The sequence below is a fragment of the Felis catus genome, chromosome C1, assembly GCF_018350175.1.
Source record: "Felis catus isolate Fca126 chromosome C1, F.catus_Fca126_mat1.0, whole genome shotgun sequence".
NCBI lineage: Eukaryota > Metazoa > Chordata > Mammalia > Carnivora > Felidae > Felis > Felis catus.
The window spans coordinates 9,999,408-10,018,125 of record NC_058375.1 but is presented as its reverse complement, the minus strand read 5'-3'; the positions used below and the strand labels follow the sequence as shown (position 1 = coordinate 10,018,125).

The window sequence follows — 18,718 nt, the reverse complement described above, 5'->3', positions numbered from 1 at the left end:
GCTTGGACATGGCCAGTTTAATTAACACCCACATTTAATTGACAACTAATAGCCAGCACGTTTTTCTGCTTAATAAAGCAAACAAAGGATTTATTTGAAGGAGGATGAGTTTTTTCATTTAATTTCCTTAAAAAACAACAACAACAACAAAAATCCTGTGAGTGTCCACAGAGTGATGGAGAGAGATGTATCCATTGGATAATTTTTAATTAAGGTGAATGAACCCTCACTAGCTAAAAGGTTTTCTTAGGGGAAAGGTCTCAAACTGTTAACACATCAATATGTTTCTGTCCATTAGCTTTTCCCAGGGTGACAAGTATGGCCTTAATGGCGATTTCAAGGAAGGTTCTTTCTGTATCTTCAGGGCTGTTTAGTGATGAGGTCTTAGAAACCATGGAAACTCCTCTAGGGGGGAGTCAAACTTCAACTGTAGCTCTTAATGACAAATCATTACCTGGGGTTGTCAAAGCAAGTTATGCCAGCTGGCTATGTGCTGAGCCAGGATTCAGAGCAGGTACATATGGCCAAAGCCCTCTGTGCCACTGAGGCTTCCACAGAAGAATCCAGGAAAGGAGTCACACTATGCATCCCACTACACTTATAGTATCTCCTTTAATCCTCACGATGACCAATGAAGTACGCACCATTAACATTTCTCTTGTCCAAACGGAAAAACTGAGCTTCAGAAATTGTAAGCGACTTGCCCAAGGTCTTTCAACAAATACTTACTGAATATCTATTTGCCGTGGATGCAGCTCACATCTGGTGGGGGATGCAGACTGTCAAATAATTATAGAGACACATATAAAACTACGAATTGTGTTAACTGCTAGTTAGAAAATCTGTAGGGAGCCACAAGAGTGTGTAAGAGCTAATAAGTGCCAGCCAAGTCTCCTGACCTCAAAGCCACTCCATCACTAAACCACGTCAACCTGTAAAATGCAAAAATACACATTTTCTATGATAATTGTCATATTCATTTTTTTTTAGGGCTTGCCATAACAGAATACTGCAACTGGGTGGCTTAAAACAACAGAAATCTATTCTCTCACGGTTCTGGGGGCTAAAGGTTCAAAACCAAAGTGTCCACAGGGCTGGTTCCTTCTAGGGGACTCGGAGGGAGACTCTGTCCCATGTCTAAGAGCAAGCTAGCTACTGACGACAGCCGCCCTTGATGTTCCTGGGCCTGGAAATACATCAGTCCAGTCTTTGCTTCCATCTTCCCATGGCCTTCCCTCTGTGAGTCTGTACATCTTGTCCTTTTCTTACAAGGATACAGTCATACTGCATCAGGTATACAGACTGACGACTTTATCTGAGCAATGAGGACGTCCACAAAGCCTGTATTTCTGCAGGTACCGAAGTTTAGGACTTCAACGTATCTTTTTGGGGGGAAGACACAATTCATCCCCAAACAATTGCCTCTATCATATTTTCTGAGTTTTTTTCCCCCCAAACTTTCAGTGTTCCTTCAGAGCCTGAAGGAAACAGTACCAGGTTGACCTTCTAGGTCCTAAAAGCAAACCAAGCCCAGGGGAATGATGGACAGTCTTAAACGGCTGTTGCTGTAACCAGGGGGGGGGGGGGGGGGGGGGGCGGGGGAGGGGGCGGGTAAGGAGCAGAGAGAGACAAGAATTGAGGCTGTCTGATGATGTTGAGCAGTATCTGTCCCAAAGGTGACTTCTTCCCTACCCAAAGCTACCGGTCTCTATAAAACCTATCTCATGACGCACAACTGGAACAGCATTTACAGCCATTTCTTGCAGAAGGCGCTTTTAGGAAGGAGGCTCCCACTGTCAGCATTTGGGCACACCATGGGTGGTCACAGTAGCAAGCTGGCAGAACACCTGGGAGTATAAAAGTTCACAGGAAAGTCCACGTGAGGATGGCCTAAAGCAACACAGAGCCTGCACCTGGGGAAACAGAACCTTTCCAACAATCACAAACTGTACAAATCGGTACAAGGAAGCAACCAGTCTAACAAAAGATGCCCATCCGGGGCAAGGGAGCTGAAGAGCAGCGTGAGGGGCAGGAAATAAAGCAGGGGCTGAGAAGTCAGCACGCCTGGACGGACTCTGATCCCAAGGTGCACTGCCAGCCAGCCACATCCAGGGCGGGCTGCTCACCTCCTCCGTACGGCAGTATCCTCACTCACCTCCCATCGGTTGCGTCCTCTGCGGCTCACGGACCAATTCTGCAGCCCCGGACTGAGGCCAGCGTGCCTCCAGATCCCACAGTGAACTCTCTGGGATGCCAGAGGACAGCTACGAGGCGGGGCAGGGTCAGCAACTTCTTCTGTAAAGGGCCAGATAGCAAATATTTGGAGTGTGGGGGGCCATACAGTCCCTGCCACAACTACTCAACTCTGCTGTGGTTAGACGAAAACAGCCACGGCCAATACTTACCCCGGGGGTTCTCGGGCGAGGGCAGTTTGCCCCCAGGGGACATTTGAAAATGTCTGGGCACATTTTGAGCTTGTCACAAGCGAGGGAGTGTGTAATCCGTTTGTTAGGCCTGCTGTAGTGGGGCACCGTGAGCTGGGGAGCTTACGCCACAGAGATGTATTGTTCCACGTTCCGGGTCTGGAAGTTCAAAATCAAGGTGCCGGCAAAGGTGATTCCTTCTGAGGGCTGTGAGGGAGAATCTGTTCCACACCTGTCTCCTAGCTTCAGGTGCTCTGCTGGTAATCTTCGGTGTTTCTTCACTGGATGCATCACCCCAACCGCTGCCTTCATTTCGTGGCGTTCTCCCCGTGAGCTGGCTGGTGTCCAAATCTCTTTTTATAAGGCCACCAGTTGTATTGGATTGGGGCCCACTCTAATGACCTCGTCTTAACTAATCCCATCTGCCATGAACCTATTTCTAAATAAGGTCACAGTCTGAGATACTAGGGGTTAGGATTTTAACATATGGATTTGGGTGGGCACACTTCAGCCCATTACGGGACACCCCGCTGATGTCTTGCGAGTGGAGGCCAAGGACCCTGGACACCGCTACACGTTCTACAACGGCCAGGACAGCCCCTCAACCAAGAACTAGTCCGCCCAAATGCCAGTCATACAAGGCCGAGACTCTCTGGTGTAGACCTGTCTTGGGTAGGTTACTTTCCGACGGGATTGCTCGCTGGGGGGAAGGAGCAAAACAACATTTGGGAAGAAACTTGTTGTTTTTGTTTTGAGCTTGTCTACGCCCAAAAGCTTTAGGGCTTTGTTTGTTTGTTTTTAAAGGTTTACCCAAATCAGTGTTTTTTTTTTTTTTTTTAAGCACAAAATTCCCTCTATCATCTTCACGTTCAATTCCCAACCCTTATCTGTGCTGCTTCAAAATTCTCAACGAGGGCTGCTCGTGTTTTATTTTCTGTACCTTGATGTGCGCAAAGGCAGATTAATACTACTTTGAAAGAAATTTATTTTCTCCTCTCTGGCAACAAAGGTGATACACGGGAGAAATCAATCACAGGAAACAACCATCAGCCCAAGAGTGAGTTCCACCAGCTGCCGCGGAAGGAACCCGGGTTCCAGTTGCTTTAACATACGTGTATTTCAGCTGGGACACCAAGTGGTAAATAAAAACTAAAATTAACATTTAAATGAACTCTGATGGCGGCTGAGGATTTTTGTCATTCACATGGTTAAGTGTTAGACTGAACAGAGAAAGGATTTATATGCAAACTCCCCCATCGCACAACCGCTTAGCACAGGTAATTAGCAATATGTGTCCAATATTTCATCCTTGGCATCCCCCTCCCCCCCCCCCGGCTTCTCCCCCCCCCCCCACTTAGTGACCCAAAACACGAGGAAACTGTCCTCAAGTGAGAAATAAAAAATGGCAGATTTAAAATTACTTCCTCTCCTAACTTTTGCACAGAATCAAATGTATCACGGTTGATGCAAAAACAAGCAAATGTGTTTCTTTTCAGGGGGTGGAAAAGCATAGCACAGATCACCTAATTCGACACCTTCATTTCATCAATGAGAAAATCGAGACTCGACAGGAAAGCAATCTGTCTAAAGACACGGAGAAAGTGCACACCAGATGCTGGCCTGGAGCTCGAGTCCCACGTCTCGGTCCAGTGCTATGAGATGCCCCTGGGGTTCTTTCAGATGTGCCATTCATGCCTAAAAACCCTCAGTTCTGCCCTTAGACCTGGGAGAAAGGAGCCCCATTCCGGGCTGGACACTGTAGGGGGCCCTGCTCTGGTCCTCACCCCACTGAGCCCTCCCTCCCCAGAAGGCCAGGTGTCCACAGGGCTGGGGGGATACGCCCACCCTAGCCCATGGCCCCCAGTTGGTACATCACCAGATGACCCTGAGCCTCCTGCCAAGGCCAGGGAAAACTCTTCAAAGGTTCATCCCCAGGAGATGGTCACATCACTGCAGCTTAGGATATCGGTCACATCACTGCAGCTGTGGAGGCTTCTTATGGAGAACAGAGAGGGGGCTGGGGGGCTGGGGGGCTGGGGGGCTGGGGGGCCGGGGCCCAGAAGCCAGCATACCCTGCTTATCCACCAGCCAAAGCAGACTTCAGAGGATTCCAAAATCCTACATCGGAACTTGGCTCTCCAGGTCAGTATGTAGCTGTATGCCCAAGGGAGGAGGCCGAAACGGACCACACTGAATAGTCATTAGCGTGACGGAGAACTTCTAAACAATGAGACTGTGCATGTGGCTCTTCATTGTACTATTGTCCTGGGTCCCTCTCACACACGTGAGGGGTGAGGTCACTGGAGGTACGATAGTGGCCTGAAGCCTGGATTGGGCCAGCAGAAGTGCATTCTGTTTTAGGAAAGGAAAGGAAAGGAGAGGAGAGGAGAGGAGAGGAGGGGAGGGGAGGGGAGGGGAGGGGAGGGGAGGGGAGGGGAGGGGAGGGGAGGGGAGGGGAAGGGGAAGGGGAAGGGGAGGGGAAGGGGAAGGGGAGGGGAAGGGGAGGGGAAGGGGAGGGGAAGGGGAGGGGAAGGGGAGGGGAAGGGGAAAGGGAAAGGAAAGGAAAGCAAAGCAAAGGAAAGGAAAAGGGAAAGGAAAGAAAGAAAGAAAGAAAGAAAGAAAGAAAGAAAGAAAGAAAGAAAGAAAGAGAGAGAGAAAAGAAAGAAAGAAAGAAAGAGAGAGAGAAAGAAAGAAAGAAAGAAAGAAAAAGAAAGAAAGAAAGAAAGAAAGAAAGAAAGAAAGAAAGAAAGAAAGAAAGAAAGAAGAGAGAGAAAGGAAGGAAGGAAGGAAGGAAGGAAGGAAGGAAGGAAGGAAGGAAGGAAGGAAGGAAGGAAGGAAGGGAGGGAGGGGCAGGGAGGGAGGGAGGGAGGAAAGATAGATAGACAGATAGATGAAACAGATTAAGAGAAGATGCTGAGATATAATGAAATGAAATGAAATGAAATGAAATGAAATAAAAAAATAAATCAGACGAAACGGAAAATAATTTGAATGCCTCTAGTCCCCAAGTCCACAAGGCCCACCATACACATCAGTCCTGGTGCACTCATTTGTGGCCACTGCTTGGCTCCTCAGCTCTACTGATCTGTACAGGGTTAATCACTCCTGTCTTCTGGTGTTTGTGATGTCTTTGGTGCTGTCCTGGGTTCTCAGATTTCAGAAAGCACTATAAATATTGACACCCAATCTCCCTCTCCCTCCCTCTGTCTCTCAAGGTCCTCCCCCAACCCCACACCCCAAAATGTGGGTCTTGCCGCCTTCCTTTGCAGAGACAATCACAGACCCCTTGGGTGGGAGTCTCCTTTCTCCTCCCCCATGGTCAACCCACTGCCCTTCACCCTCTGTTTAACCCCTCCTGCCCTGGCCTGGAGAACAACAGTAACTATTGTGCATTCGGGACCAGCCCGGATTAGGAAAGGCTCCTGTCAGTGCCTTCTGCCCAGTGGGAAAACGGCTTCTAGAACCTGTGACTTTTGCCTAGCAGGAGTCAATTCAGTACTCCAAGTGGGTCTCTGCATTAGTGGCTGACGGGGATCAACCAGGTGCCCGGCAAGTGACGCTTTGTCTCATTTCATCCTTACATGTCCTGGGGCGGGGGGGGGGGTCAGGGGGGGTAGTCCTTGTTCCAGTTTGCAGGGGAGGAAAACAGAAGTCCGGGTTGAGCCATTGACCATGGGGCACACAGCTAGCAGGCAGTGGAGCCGGGACTCAAACCTCAGTCTGTCCGACTCAGGCATGCGTGCTTTTTCTGTTTCCCTGGGCTGCCTCTCATGAGTGGGAAGAAATCCGGGCTTCCGTAATTATTATTATAAAATGTCTCACACTCATTTTCCTGCATCCAATCCTCATAAGAACCCTAAAGCCCACTTTTATATGTGTAAACAGAGGCTCACAGTGTCAGAGAGGTCTCGCCATGCCCCCAGAGCTGGTGGGCCGCGAAATCCCCAGCAACAGAGGGTTGTTCCCGTCCTCCCTAGTCCTCCCCAGAAGACATGGAAAGGAGCCGCTCAGCAGGGACCAGCGTCCCTGCAAGGATGCTGTTCCCATGCTCCCAGAGCCGCCAGTCTTTGCAATACCAGTGGGATGCCGAGTTCCTTGCAGAGGGAGGAGGGGGCCCCTGCTTGACGTGCTGGGCAATATCCTGTCATATGGACCCCACTGCATGTTTGTAGACTCTTACGAAATCCTTCACAGAAAGAGCTCCATTAGCTCCTGAATAGGGCACCCCTTTGCCCTGTTGGAAGCCACAGGATGAAGCAAGGCACAGAAGGCATGCCATTGTGCCTCACCCCAGAACTTCTCCCTGCTCCTCCAGCCAAATAACCACCCCCTACCTCCCCTCCCCCCCACCCCCGCCCAGACTCAATGCATAGACTGGAGCATAGACACCAACAACTGGAGCATAGACACCAAGGGATCGTGACCTACTAGTTTCAAAAACAGACCGTGAATCCCCCTCTGGCTTCATCTGAGATCCTCTCAATGCACTTAAGAGTGACTCTGTGGTTAAATGCTACGTCCCGAGTCCTTTTCCTATGACTGCCCTGTGCTAGACCTCTTCTCTATTATACGATTGTACACGTAGGCTTCAGTGTGGCCTTGGGCATTAAGAGAAATCCCGAAGTGCTACCAGGGGTGGGCTTCGTACCTATGAGAATCAGTGCAGAAAAACAGATTTCCCACAGGCTGCAATTAGCGGGACTCAAGTTGGAATCCTAAGCCAACCTCTTACTGGCAGTGAGATCCTGGGCACATTACTTCGCCTCTCTGTTCTCCCATTTCCCTCCGCTGCGTAAGGGAATGATGATACCTCCCTCTGAGGATCGGTAACATTCAGATAAGGTACGGGCCGTGGCTGGTTTTATGGTTTAGGCGAATCTGACACAGTTCGGTAACGCATCAACGCTGTCGGCCAAACGCCCTAACGTGATCGGCATAATCCCACAACATTGCAAGCAGGCGAGGCATGTACAGAAGGAGGAGCTTCCGAACGAGCACATACATATCGTGAGCTCCAAATTAAGACCCTTAACATCAAACATTATTCCTAGTGTTAATAATAGTCACGGAAGAGCTATAGAAATGATGTTGTTACAGCAGGACAGGAAGTAGTTACAGGGAAGGAGGCATCATTTCCATCCTCACTGTTAAATCCTAACGTCTTACCCTACTAGCTTTCCACTGCTGGTCTGCCTTCAAATCATCCTTGTAAATAAAAGACCATTACCTTGCCATTACTGAATTCCCAATGCTTTCTCGTTAGGGGATGTTCAAATGCTCTTCCCCTCTACATAAATTGGTGGATTTGTAAAAATTCCTGACAAATATGAGGCTATTTCTACAACAAATTACAGGGTTTGTGTGGGTGTGGGTGTGCTTCTTTTTTTTTTTTTTTAATTTATCCAAGTTGGTTAACATATAGCATAGTAATGGCTTCAGGAGTAGAATTTAGTGATTCGTCACTTACATAGAACACCCAGTGCTCATCCCAACAAGTGTCCTCCTTAATGCCCATCACCCATTTAGCCCGCCCCCCACCCACCCCCTCCAGCAACCTTCAGTTTGTTCTCTGTATTTAAGAGTCTCTTATGGTTTGCTTCCCTCTCTGTTTCTTATTTTCTTTTCCCTTCCCCTTTGTTCGTCTGTTTTGTTTCTTAAATTCCACATATGAGTGAAATCCTATATTTGTCTTAACAGGTACAATTTTTGTTCAGGTTTCAAAATAAACACATAAAAAAATAATTCAATCCCTTCTCTGGCATTCTCCACCTCTCTTCCTTTCTCCCTCCCTCCCTCCCTTCTTAAACACAAAGAGCAAGAGGAGATGGAAACTTCTATGGGGAAGGGTAGCCTCCTCTCAGGATGGCCTTGGCTTGCGATCGATCGATAAGGATTAAATAGCCAGTAGGAGCAAACCCTGAAAAGGCTCACTTCCTTCCTCAATGACCCCTGCCCTTCACGAAATCCAAGGAACATGCTTCAGAAATAAAAATGAGAGATTAAAAAAAATGAAATATGCTAGGCTGAAAACATGAGGCTTTCAGCATTTCCCCTGCCTGCAATTAGGTCTGTAGCCGCTCTGAAAGCCCGCTAAATCTTCCAGGTAATGCAGACGCGGCCCCAAATAACAGATCACTATCATTTGGCTTTATTTGTACAGTAGAGATGACTAGATATTTGTAATTACATCGGTTTGGAAGTAAACAGGTCTTCCTTTTATAGCTTGAATAAAAGCTTTCAGAGTCCCCGGGCACCGTGCATGAAATCCAGCTTCAAAGAGCTCCCACTGCCCTGTGCCAGGATCACGGTGGTGCCTTCGGAAGGCATCATGCCACAAGGAGCCCTCGTCCCCGTGGAGCCCTGCTGCCCACCTTGTGCAATTATTCCACTTGACATGCCTGAGCGACAAGCGGTCCCTCCCCACACTGAGCTCTGAAGACACATGATACGGTGCAGCCACAGATCTACTCGCTATGCTCCATCCCGTCCTATTGACCCAAATCAGCTCCTGGGTCAATAACGAAAACCATTAGTGGACAATTAGCTGAAGACCTTGGGTAAGAACTGGCAGTTTCTCCCTTCCCCACGTCGGGTCAGACGTGAAACCTGGAGGAAGAGGGTCCCAGCAAGACTTGTTCTCCATGGCGGGCAAAAGGCAGCTGCGTTTGTCGCAGGATTGGGAGGGCTGTGGAAGGCCTTGAAACTCCCAAATTTCTCTCCCATCAGCCAGCCATGACACCCACCTTCTACCCTACTCAGCCACAAAAATTCGAGGGATGAAGCCGGTGGTTTCCTAACCTGGCTGCATGTTAGATTTTTTTTTTTTTTAATGCACATCCCTGGTCCTACTACAGACTTAAGTAAAATCTCCCAGGGTGCAGTTTGAGATTCTGTATTTTAAAAAGTGCCCCAGCTGATTTGAGAGAACTCACCTGGTACATTTACTGATTGATGCTTGAGAACCATAGGTTAATAATGTAGGTGAAAACACTCTCTGTAGGAAGCAACGGCAAAATTGAAATGTACTCATAAATGAAAGGGTTGCTTCTTCCAAAAGCTTGTCGTGTAGATTAATTTATCAGACAAGAGGGGGGACATCTTTGTCTCCAATGCAGAGTTCAGTATGGAAGGAGGCTGGCAGACTAGAAGCCGTCTGCGGTTTTCTCGTTTCCTGCATTCGCGTGTTTAGAAATTGCACCTTGTTTTTTTTTTTTTCTTTTTTTAAAAAATTTTTTTTCAACATTTATTTATTTTTGGGACAGAGAGAGACAGAGCATGAACGGGGGAGGGGCAGAGAGAGAGGGAGACACAGAATCGGAAACAGGCTCCAGGCTCCGAGCCATCAGCCCAGAGCCTGACGCGGGGCTCGAACTCACGGACCGCGAGATTGTGACCTGGCTGAAGTCGGACGCTTAACCGACTGCGCCACCCAGGCGCCCCCTTTTTTTTTTTTCTAATGCTTTATTTTATTTTTGAGAGAGAGGGCACAAGTGTGGGAGGGGCGGACAGAGAGGAGGACAGAGGATCCGAAACGGGCTCCATGTTGACAGCCTGATGTGGGGCTTAAACTCACTAACCACAAGATCACGACCTGAGCCAAAGTCAGATGCTCAACCGACTGAGCTACCCCGGTGCCCCTCAGTTTTTCTTTCAGAGTACCACCTTCCCTTCCTTGCCAGAGAGTACGGTGGGCTCCACCCAGACCCCAGCTCTAGGAGTGGGCATGGGATCCAGGCTTGGCTAAGCAGAACATTCCAGGAACAAGTGTGTAACGAGTTAGACCCATCTCAGACAATCTCCCTGAGACACTAGAGAATGAAAACACCTCTTTCTGTCGGGACTGTTGGCTGTGAGGAAGAGGGGGCAGATGAGACACAGACCAAAATGAGGCAAAACCAAGTCCAGGTGACACTGTTAGAGCTCCCGGTCCCTTGGGTTTGCTCCAGAACTCTCGGGGTTTTGAACCAACTCATCCCTCCCCGCTTCTCTACGCCTTAGCAAGCTTGAGCTAGACTCCTGTCAACGGAAAAGTCCTGGAAACACAGGGGGTCCTGGAGCAGCTTTATTTCACAAATGTCTACAGAGCCCCGGAGCCCCCAAGCACTGGGTACTAGGTCAGGCCCGCAAGTACAAAGGTAAACGAGCCTCCTCCTTACTCAGGAGGAGCTCACAGTCTAGCAGGGGACACACACGCGGTCAGATGACTTCACTGATGGGGGAGGGGCTGGCAGGAAAGCTACAAGTCTACTCTTCCAATTGCAGGAAATGTCATGAAATTACTTTCCAGATTTAGTCTCCTCCCTGGGGCGGCTGAAACAGCTCTTACCTCTTTTCCTAAGGAATGGGGGAAAGTGTCACACTCCACCGAGACAGAAGAATCAGCAAAAGAAGACAGCTTTCATTCACACAGCAAGCACTGTGGGCAAGGCTCTGGGCAAACCAAGTCTCTGTGTTCACGGGTCTTACATTCTACGTTTTGAAGGGAGCGGTGGGGGACATGGAGGGAGAGGCAGCGAAAAAAGTGAGCAAATACATAATCCTAGAAAGTGATCTGTGATACAGAAAAAATAAAACTGGATAGTGTGGCAGTCACCCAGTAACTGGGGTTGGGGGGAGAGGGAGCTACCCAAGGATAGTCAGGGAAGGTGTTTCAGAGCTGAGTCAAAATCATTGTTGCTTCCACTCAGGAGCAAAACGGATCCAGGCTTCTGGTTGGAAGCCGTAAGGACAGAAAGTAAGGGCTCCACTGAGCTCATATAAGGGCACAGGGTCTCAGCCATCTCTGTGCCTCATTGCTGAAACATTTTTGAGCACGTGTCAGAATCTGGTCTGGTGTCTACCCTCCTGTAACACACAGACTAGTAAGGAGGTTGTAGGAAGAAATTCTACCTACTGCTACTGTTGACCCAGAGCCTTGCAGCCCTGCTCACTTTCTACTCTGGGGGCAGCGGAGGGGTGAACTTGAAGGCCCTGGACCACACCTCGGGGTCCTTACACAACGGAGGGTTTTTTCGGATGGTTACGGCACCAAAAACATGTTCGAACCATGAAATTAGCAGCTCGTTCCCCTGCCTGGAACAGTAAAGCAAATCCTATTACCACCGAGCAGAAGACCCCAACCTCCCCCAGAAAGCGTAATGAGCAGATTCGATGTCCCTTCCTACTTTGAGGTAAGTCACTGGTGCATCCGAAGCAGAGCTGGCACCGCCAGGAAAATGCCAAGCCCACCTCGTAAGTATTGATTCTCAAACAAGTTTGGAGCGGTGTGGATTAGGTCTCCGGCTGGAGCCTGCCCAAGTAAGTAATTGGGAGATCAGACAACAGCTTTCATGCGCTGTTTGGAGTAGTTTTCCTTTGGGGGCTTTTCTTTTTTTAATGCATTTCAGATTTGGCCCAGGATTTTAGAATAACAGTAGCTTACGTGCGCTTAGAAAGATAGGAAAAGAAAAACAAGATTCAAATCGTGTTTTTACTTTCAAAGGCGAGCAATCCTCTTTTACCAAAATCGCTGTTCCCTCTTCCTGTTCTTATCACGTGTGTGTGTGCGTGTGTGTGTGTGTGTGTGTGTTAATGTAAAAGCCTCGTGCCTTCTGTTCTGAGGCTTCAGGGCCTGCCAAGACCATGCCAGCAAACACTCACCCCTGCTCGCTTTCTCCCAAGCCCTCTGTCCCTTTGCCAATCGTGTGTCTTCATAAGCTTTATCATGCTATCAAAACTGAGGGTAACACTGAATGGTTGCCCCTCCTGAGAATTTTGCAACATGCTTTACAACACTGCATGGGATTCCACCCAGAGCGAGTGTTGTCAGAGTAGGGCTCTCCATCACATTTAAGAAAACAAATGGAGCCCCACACACGTTACAATCAAGATCCACCCAAGGCCCGGACCTCTCGTTCCCACCCTGTGCCCCCCCACAGCCTGTTCCCCAGGAACCACCTTCTTGATCTGTCTCCTCACTGGCCACTGGTGAGCCTGAGTGGTGGTAAGCAGGGCAGGGTGGAAGCCGGGCCAGGGGCCAGGGGCCAGGACTCCTGGGGGTGACTGCACCTGCCCACACCTGGGATACAGACGGACCCGGACAAGCTCCCCAGGGAGCCAGGTTTGCAGGTCCCCTTCTGCTGCCTGAGGATCTCCAGAGAGTTGCACACGCTTCCCAAATACACCATCCGAGCAGGAGGAGAGGGAGGGAGAAGCCCAGTCAGCTGGGGAAGCAGATCCCGGTGATTCAGGGCGGGTAACCCTACACAAGAGCGGGCTTTCTCCAATTTCCCAGGCTAGACCTTCGCTTGCCTCCTTATCCCCCACACGCCTGCACTCCTAGTCCCACACCCTCTGGGAGCCCCATCAGCTTTCCCAGCTCTTGAGCATTATGCCCGTTTGCTCAAGTGGGTAGCAAACATTCAAAATGCTTCCTTACAAAACCAAAACAAAGTAAAGAAAGTCTTTATTTTGGTGGTTCCAACAAATAGGGCCTTCTACAGCATGGGCCCCGAGCAGGGATCCCTCCTGCCCAGATGTAAAGAGGAATTTAGGCAGAAGGAACTAGACTGGCTGTTGGCCTGGCCAAAGTTTGCTGGCCAGTGAAGGTGGACTTCAGTTGATAGTGCCTACTGAGAAACACTAACTTACGTTTTCCATTGAGAATGTACTGTCTTACCGAGGGATGAGAAGCCCTGTACCAGTGTTGATCAAGATACCTGACCTGGAGGTTGGCCACTCAAGAGCTCGCTTCTGGCCATTTGAATACCAGGGCAGAAGACAACTGGAGAAGTTCCACCCTGATGGTAGCCTAGTTGGACATACCTGAGTGTCTATCAGTTCCTGCTTCATGGATCCTCAGAGCTTCCATACTTTTTGCCCTTCCCAAAGTCCATTCTTTAGCTTTGCCTCCACTCTGCCAGGTTGCATATAAACTTCCAACAAATGCCATTACATTAGCCAGAGTTGTTTTCTATTGCTTACATCCAAAAAGCCCCAATAGATATGTTAATCATGCAGCCTTTGGGGTGTAGAGGAGAGAGCTACACTTCATTTATTCCAACACAGAGGAGTATAGCATCAAATTTGAAAGAATATTAGTTTGCCTTTGGACTATGTCAACTTGCCTGCTAAAAACCACCAACAGAGGGATTCACCTCTCCATGCTTCTTCCCACCTCCCCACCACTGCCACCGCCATAACCCATTCCTCCCCAATACAACCAAAATCTGAATATGCCTTCAGCTGGCTCTCTAACCCTTGCTGATCACTTCCCTCTTATACAAACCCTCCAGTCTGGAAAAACACTGATCTACTCGACTACCTCTCTTTCAAGTCCTACCATAATTTACTTTTAAATATTTCTTTATGGATGGTGTGATATTAGGAATGGGGCAGCTGAAGTTTCAATTATTCTGGAGGGTATCAGCTATTGCATCAGAAGAATCACCCTCCACACCTGATGGTAAAAAGGAGACAGTCTCAGTTTGGAATGCATTGGTCTTTAACATCTCTCCCATAGATCAATCGATCGATTGATCAACTGATCTATCCATCTACCTATTTGATTTCCATTTTGAACAAAGGGAGATCATGCCCTGAACTCAAAATCTTCTGTAGGCAGCAGAGCTAATTAGGAAGGTAGTTACACAGCATTTCTTTTTTATTATAACTATTTTTATTGTTACTTCAAGGGAAATAGTGTTGGGGGCTGCACAACTGATTGAAGTCTCAGGAAACACTGGTGTACGTGACAGCTTCCCAATTAGGACATTAGGAATGTTTTATTCATCCCTGCAAGTCCTGAGCATCTGGTCCTCCGGTTGATGGTAGGTAATCAGGAGTTCGATATAAAGTGGATGAATTAATGAGTAAAAGACCATTAATTCAGTGTCAGTAATTTGGAATTGATAATGCAACTTGAGCAAAGAAAAGTAACACTATAAAGGGGTGCATATTGAATTCACTAAAGATAATATGTTTTAAGTGTTTTGTAACTGCTTTGCCTCCAAACCATTGCCTCCAACCATGTCTCATCTACTCACAGAAACAGACATGGCGGGACCAGGCAGTTCATCCTTGACTACCCATTACCTGGATTCACTGTGTGCCAGCTCAAGCATCGTATCGTTGTCTTCCCTGCACACTGTCCCCAGCCCTAAACTCCATTAGGTTTTTCTGCTAGATGACGGCCTAGCCCCCCCTAAACTGTTCCCTCATAGCCCTAATTAGTTTTTAATTACATATTGACTTGGATGATCATTTGATTACTGTTTATCTTTCATGCTAGACTTTAAGCTTCCTGAGCAGAGATGCTACATCCATTTTGTTTACTCCTCTTTCCAGCTCCCGGAACTGGGCTATAACTTAGTAGGTGCTCAATAAATACCTAAAACATTAACAAACAAATACCTTGTGTGTAATTATTTTTAGACAATTAGGCAATTCAGCTTCTTGCAGTGATTCAGATGAGCCCTGCCTCTAATTTGCCAATCTGAATAAATAAACAAGGTTTTACATTCATCCCTCAGACAAGACCCCAACAAAGCCATTTAGAAAATACTAAGTTTAAAGATCTCAGTGGGCAATGGAAAACACCCTTTTGCACAGTCCAGTGCCTCCAAGACAGGCTACTCTCTTTACTAAGCCTTTGGCCCAGGTATAAAATAATGGAAGAACATTCCCTCTGGGAACACCAGGAACTGTGATACCATTTCACTCTTGGTGCAGTCTGGTCCTTCCTGTCACACTCAAAAAAGCATTGTTTCAACCTGAATCACTTAGTTTTCATGTTTTGGGAATGATTCCTTGTAGTTGGTGCCTTGTGTTACTACTCCTTTGTGGCCAATATTCCCAATGTAGGATTGATCCTTATTCAATGCTTCTCCTTTCTAGAGTGCTGCACCTCAGGGCACACCATTCCATCTAACTCCACAGTCCTTGTGTTGGGATTTCCAAAAAGCAACCCACAACACTACCCAGATTTCCCCATGCCTCCTTTTTTTTAAAAAAAATATAATTTATTATCAAATTGGTTTCCATAGAACACCCAGTGCTCATCCCAACAGGTGCCCTCCTCAATGCCCATCACCCACTTTCCCCTCTCCCCCACCCCCCGTCCACCCTCAGTTCTCTGTATTTAAGAGTCTCTTATGGTTTGCCTCCCTCCCTCTCTGTAACTTTCCCCCCTCCTCCCCCTCCCCCATGGTCTTCTGTTAAGTTTCTCAAGATCCACATAAGAGTGAAAACATATGGTGTCTGTCTTTCTCTGACTTATCTCACTTAGCATAATACCCTCCAATCCCATCCACATTGCTACAAGTGGCCAGATTTCATTCTTTCTCATTGCCAAGTAGTATTCCATTGTGTATATAAACCACATCTTCTTTATCCATTCATCAGTTGATGGATATTTAGGCTCTTTCCAGAATTTGGCTATTGTTGAAAGTGCTGCTATAAACATTGAGGTACAAGTGCCCCTGTGCGTCGGCACTCCTGTATCCCGTGGGTAAATTCCTAGCAGTGCTACTGCTGGGTCGTAGGGTAGTTCTATTTTTAATTTTTTGAGGAACCTCCACACTGTTTTCCAGAGTGGCTGCACCAGTCTATCATGCCTCCTTTTCAAGAGCAAGTTACCCCACCTTTGTGTTTAACATCATGTTTGTGACACTTCTGAGGAGTCCAGTAACTTTGGCAGAAGAGTTCCATCACCACTCAGATCTTTGTGTAAATTCCAGAATAAAACAGGACATGCTCTTCTCCCCCAAACTAGCAAATAAACATAGTAGAAGGTGACCATCCTCTGGAGCCCCTGCCAGGCTGGCTCTTGGTAGCTGGGACAGCCACCTGATTTCTCACTTCCTGCCTCCCCAGATGATATCCATTATCCCCTCCGATTCTAAAAGGCGTTTCTAAAAGGCAGATTGCTTTCAGCCTCCTGTTTAATCCCCTTCAAGCCACTCATTCTCCTGATAAATGTTTAGTAGGCATCCACTGTGAAGGAGGCACAGGCACTGTGGTGGACAAGATGGCAACTCTCCCCACTGTGGAGTTTCTGTTTCCTGCAGGGGAAGATGGCAATGAACAGACATCAAAGCTCCCCCCACCCCCCCACCCCCCGTTGCTCTTAGGATGAAATCCAAACCTTCCTGGGGAGGCAGTCAAAGCCCTTCAGGGTGTGAGTGTGCTCGCATTTTTTTCACCTTCCTCAACATCACCTTTGAGACCATGTGTATTCTGAACTTGCAGGTCATGGGACGTGTCATGCTCTTTCGTGGCTTGGCTTTTGCTCAACTCTACCCTTTCTGTGTGTCTTGCCCTTCCTGTCTTCCTGCCTGACCCTTTCCCTAGAAACTACCTATTCACTCTTCAGCACTCAGCGTATATATAGGTCACTCTCTCTCCGAGGAGTCTTCCATAATGCCTTCCTCCTGAGCCTGGCACAGGGGTCTCTCCTCTACACTCCCCAGCACCCTACAAGCACTGTATCACAGCACACAACCATTGATTTGTAACGGCCCCCTGACTTATTCACTGCTTACGCTCCCCCATCTGTTGGCAACTGGCAGTGTTAAGTTCGCCTCCCATCTTGGAACCACTATACTTTTCTCTAGAAGAAAAGTTTCATGCAGAGTGTAAGAGGTTCCTTGACTTCTCAGAGGCTATAAAGTAGTGCGAGGTGAAGACAGGACATAAACCCACATCTCCTGTCTCCATATCTAGTGCACCAGGCACTCGCCTGCAAAAGCAGGAGGTCTCATTTAGGAACAACTGATGGGGATTCAGGTGACTTAGATGTAGGGTAACCAGATGTCCCAGTTTGCCCAAGACAGTCCTGGCTCATGCCCGCTGTCCAAGTATAACTATTAACGATGCCTTCTTTCACTTCTAAGAGTCCTGCTTGGACACTATCATATATGGTCCCTACTTCTATGGCATCAGGACGTGGTGTGAATCTCACTCAGAGGTTATACCAAGGGCATTCACTGCAGGCTCTCACAGGGCTATATTCATGGGACAGCGAGTGGCTCCACAGAGAGCCAGGACCACAAACCGGTAAAGGCCCTCAGTACAACTGGACCACTCAATGCTCTTTCGAGTTCTATTTAACGAAGCCCATTTGGAGTGAGTGTTTAGGGCTCACTTGCCTGGAAGTTTACACAGCACTCCAGAAAAGTTGCACAATGATTGCCAGGAAGCCAGCTGGGGAGGGATCCAGACTTTGAATGTGGGTATGATTGTGGCAGAAAAGGACTCTGGCTCTTTAAATAACAGTGAGAAGCCCTACAGATGGTATCAGCCACTTGGCCGACGTCGCTGCTTATACAAAGCCAAGAAAGAAAAGTAAACCAGGCAAAAATGATCCTCTCCAGCCAAGAGCAGAGAAGTTTTCCGTGACGCCCAGTGCAAAGCAGACTAGCTAGTCCCTGTGGGAGAGACATCAGAGGGACAGGTAGACAGAGAGTGAGGGGAGCCTCTGTTTGATGAGCCTCCAAGCCAGCACTGCCCAAAGTCTACAAAGTTGCCCCTCTCAACAGTTACAGGAGTCACTCACTCAACTGCCCCAAGCTGACCAGAGCCTCTGGGGAATAAGACGAGACGTGAAGCACACTGTCTGGCCCAATTCAGAGCAGAGCTGTGACCTCTCCATAAATTCCTGAATTAATGTGATCCGAACAGGAACATCCTGATGACATGGCTCTAAAACGACATTGTCCATGTTATGAGAGAACATTCTAGAACCAATTGGAGCTTAGTCTTTATGGCTCTTGTTGAAAATAGAGAACGTGGAATTCTAAATCTTAAAAAAAAAATGCAACCACAAAAGTTATAATTCAACCACAAAACCCTCACCCCACCCATGTTCTAAATCCGCAGGTTAAAGAGACTGCACCTTGTGTCTTACCTTCATTCAAACGCAGTAGCATCATAGTAATACCCCGGGCTCATCTTGTGCTGCCGCCGCCATTGGCATTCCTGTAGTTCTTTGGCTTTTCCAAAGCTTGTCCTGCCCTCAGCCTTTGTACATGCGGAACCCGCTGCCTGGAAAGTTCTGCTCACCCTTCCCTTTGCATGTTGACTCCTTTCAATCCCATGAATACTAGCTTAAACATCATCTTCTACAGGAGGCAATTTTCTGACCATTCTGTCCCGAGGAGGTCCCTCTTGCCCGACTTGCTCTCACTCAGCACCCTTGTCATTTCTCTGAGCACACCCCACAGTTTGCTTTACACATGGTTTCTTCCATAGCCTCTCACAGAAAAATGCATGGATTCAGGTTTCTTTGCTTCTAACCAGTCTCTTCCTCCAAATCGTCC

The 18,718-nt window shown here is 47.9% G+C and overlaps 1 protein-coding gene across 3 annotated transcripts in view; it reads right to left on the bottom strand.

Moving 5' to 3' along the window:
* The window catches only part of KAZN (kazrin, periplakin interacting protein), a 1,126,623-nt gene that overhangs the window by 918,964 nt on the left and 188,941 nt on the right, over nucleotides 1-18,718 (bottom strand). The gene's annotated exons all lie outside the window — the stretch shown is intronic.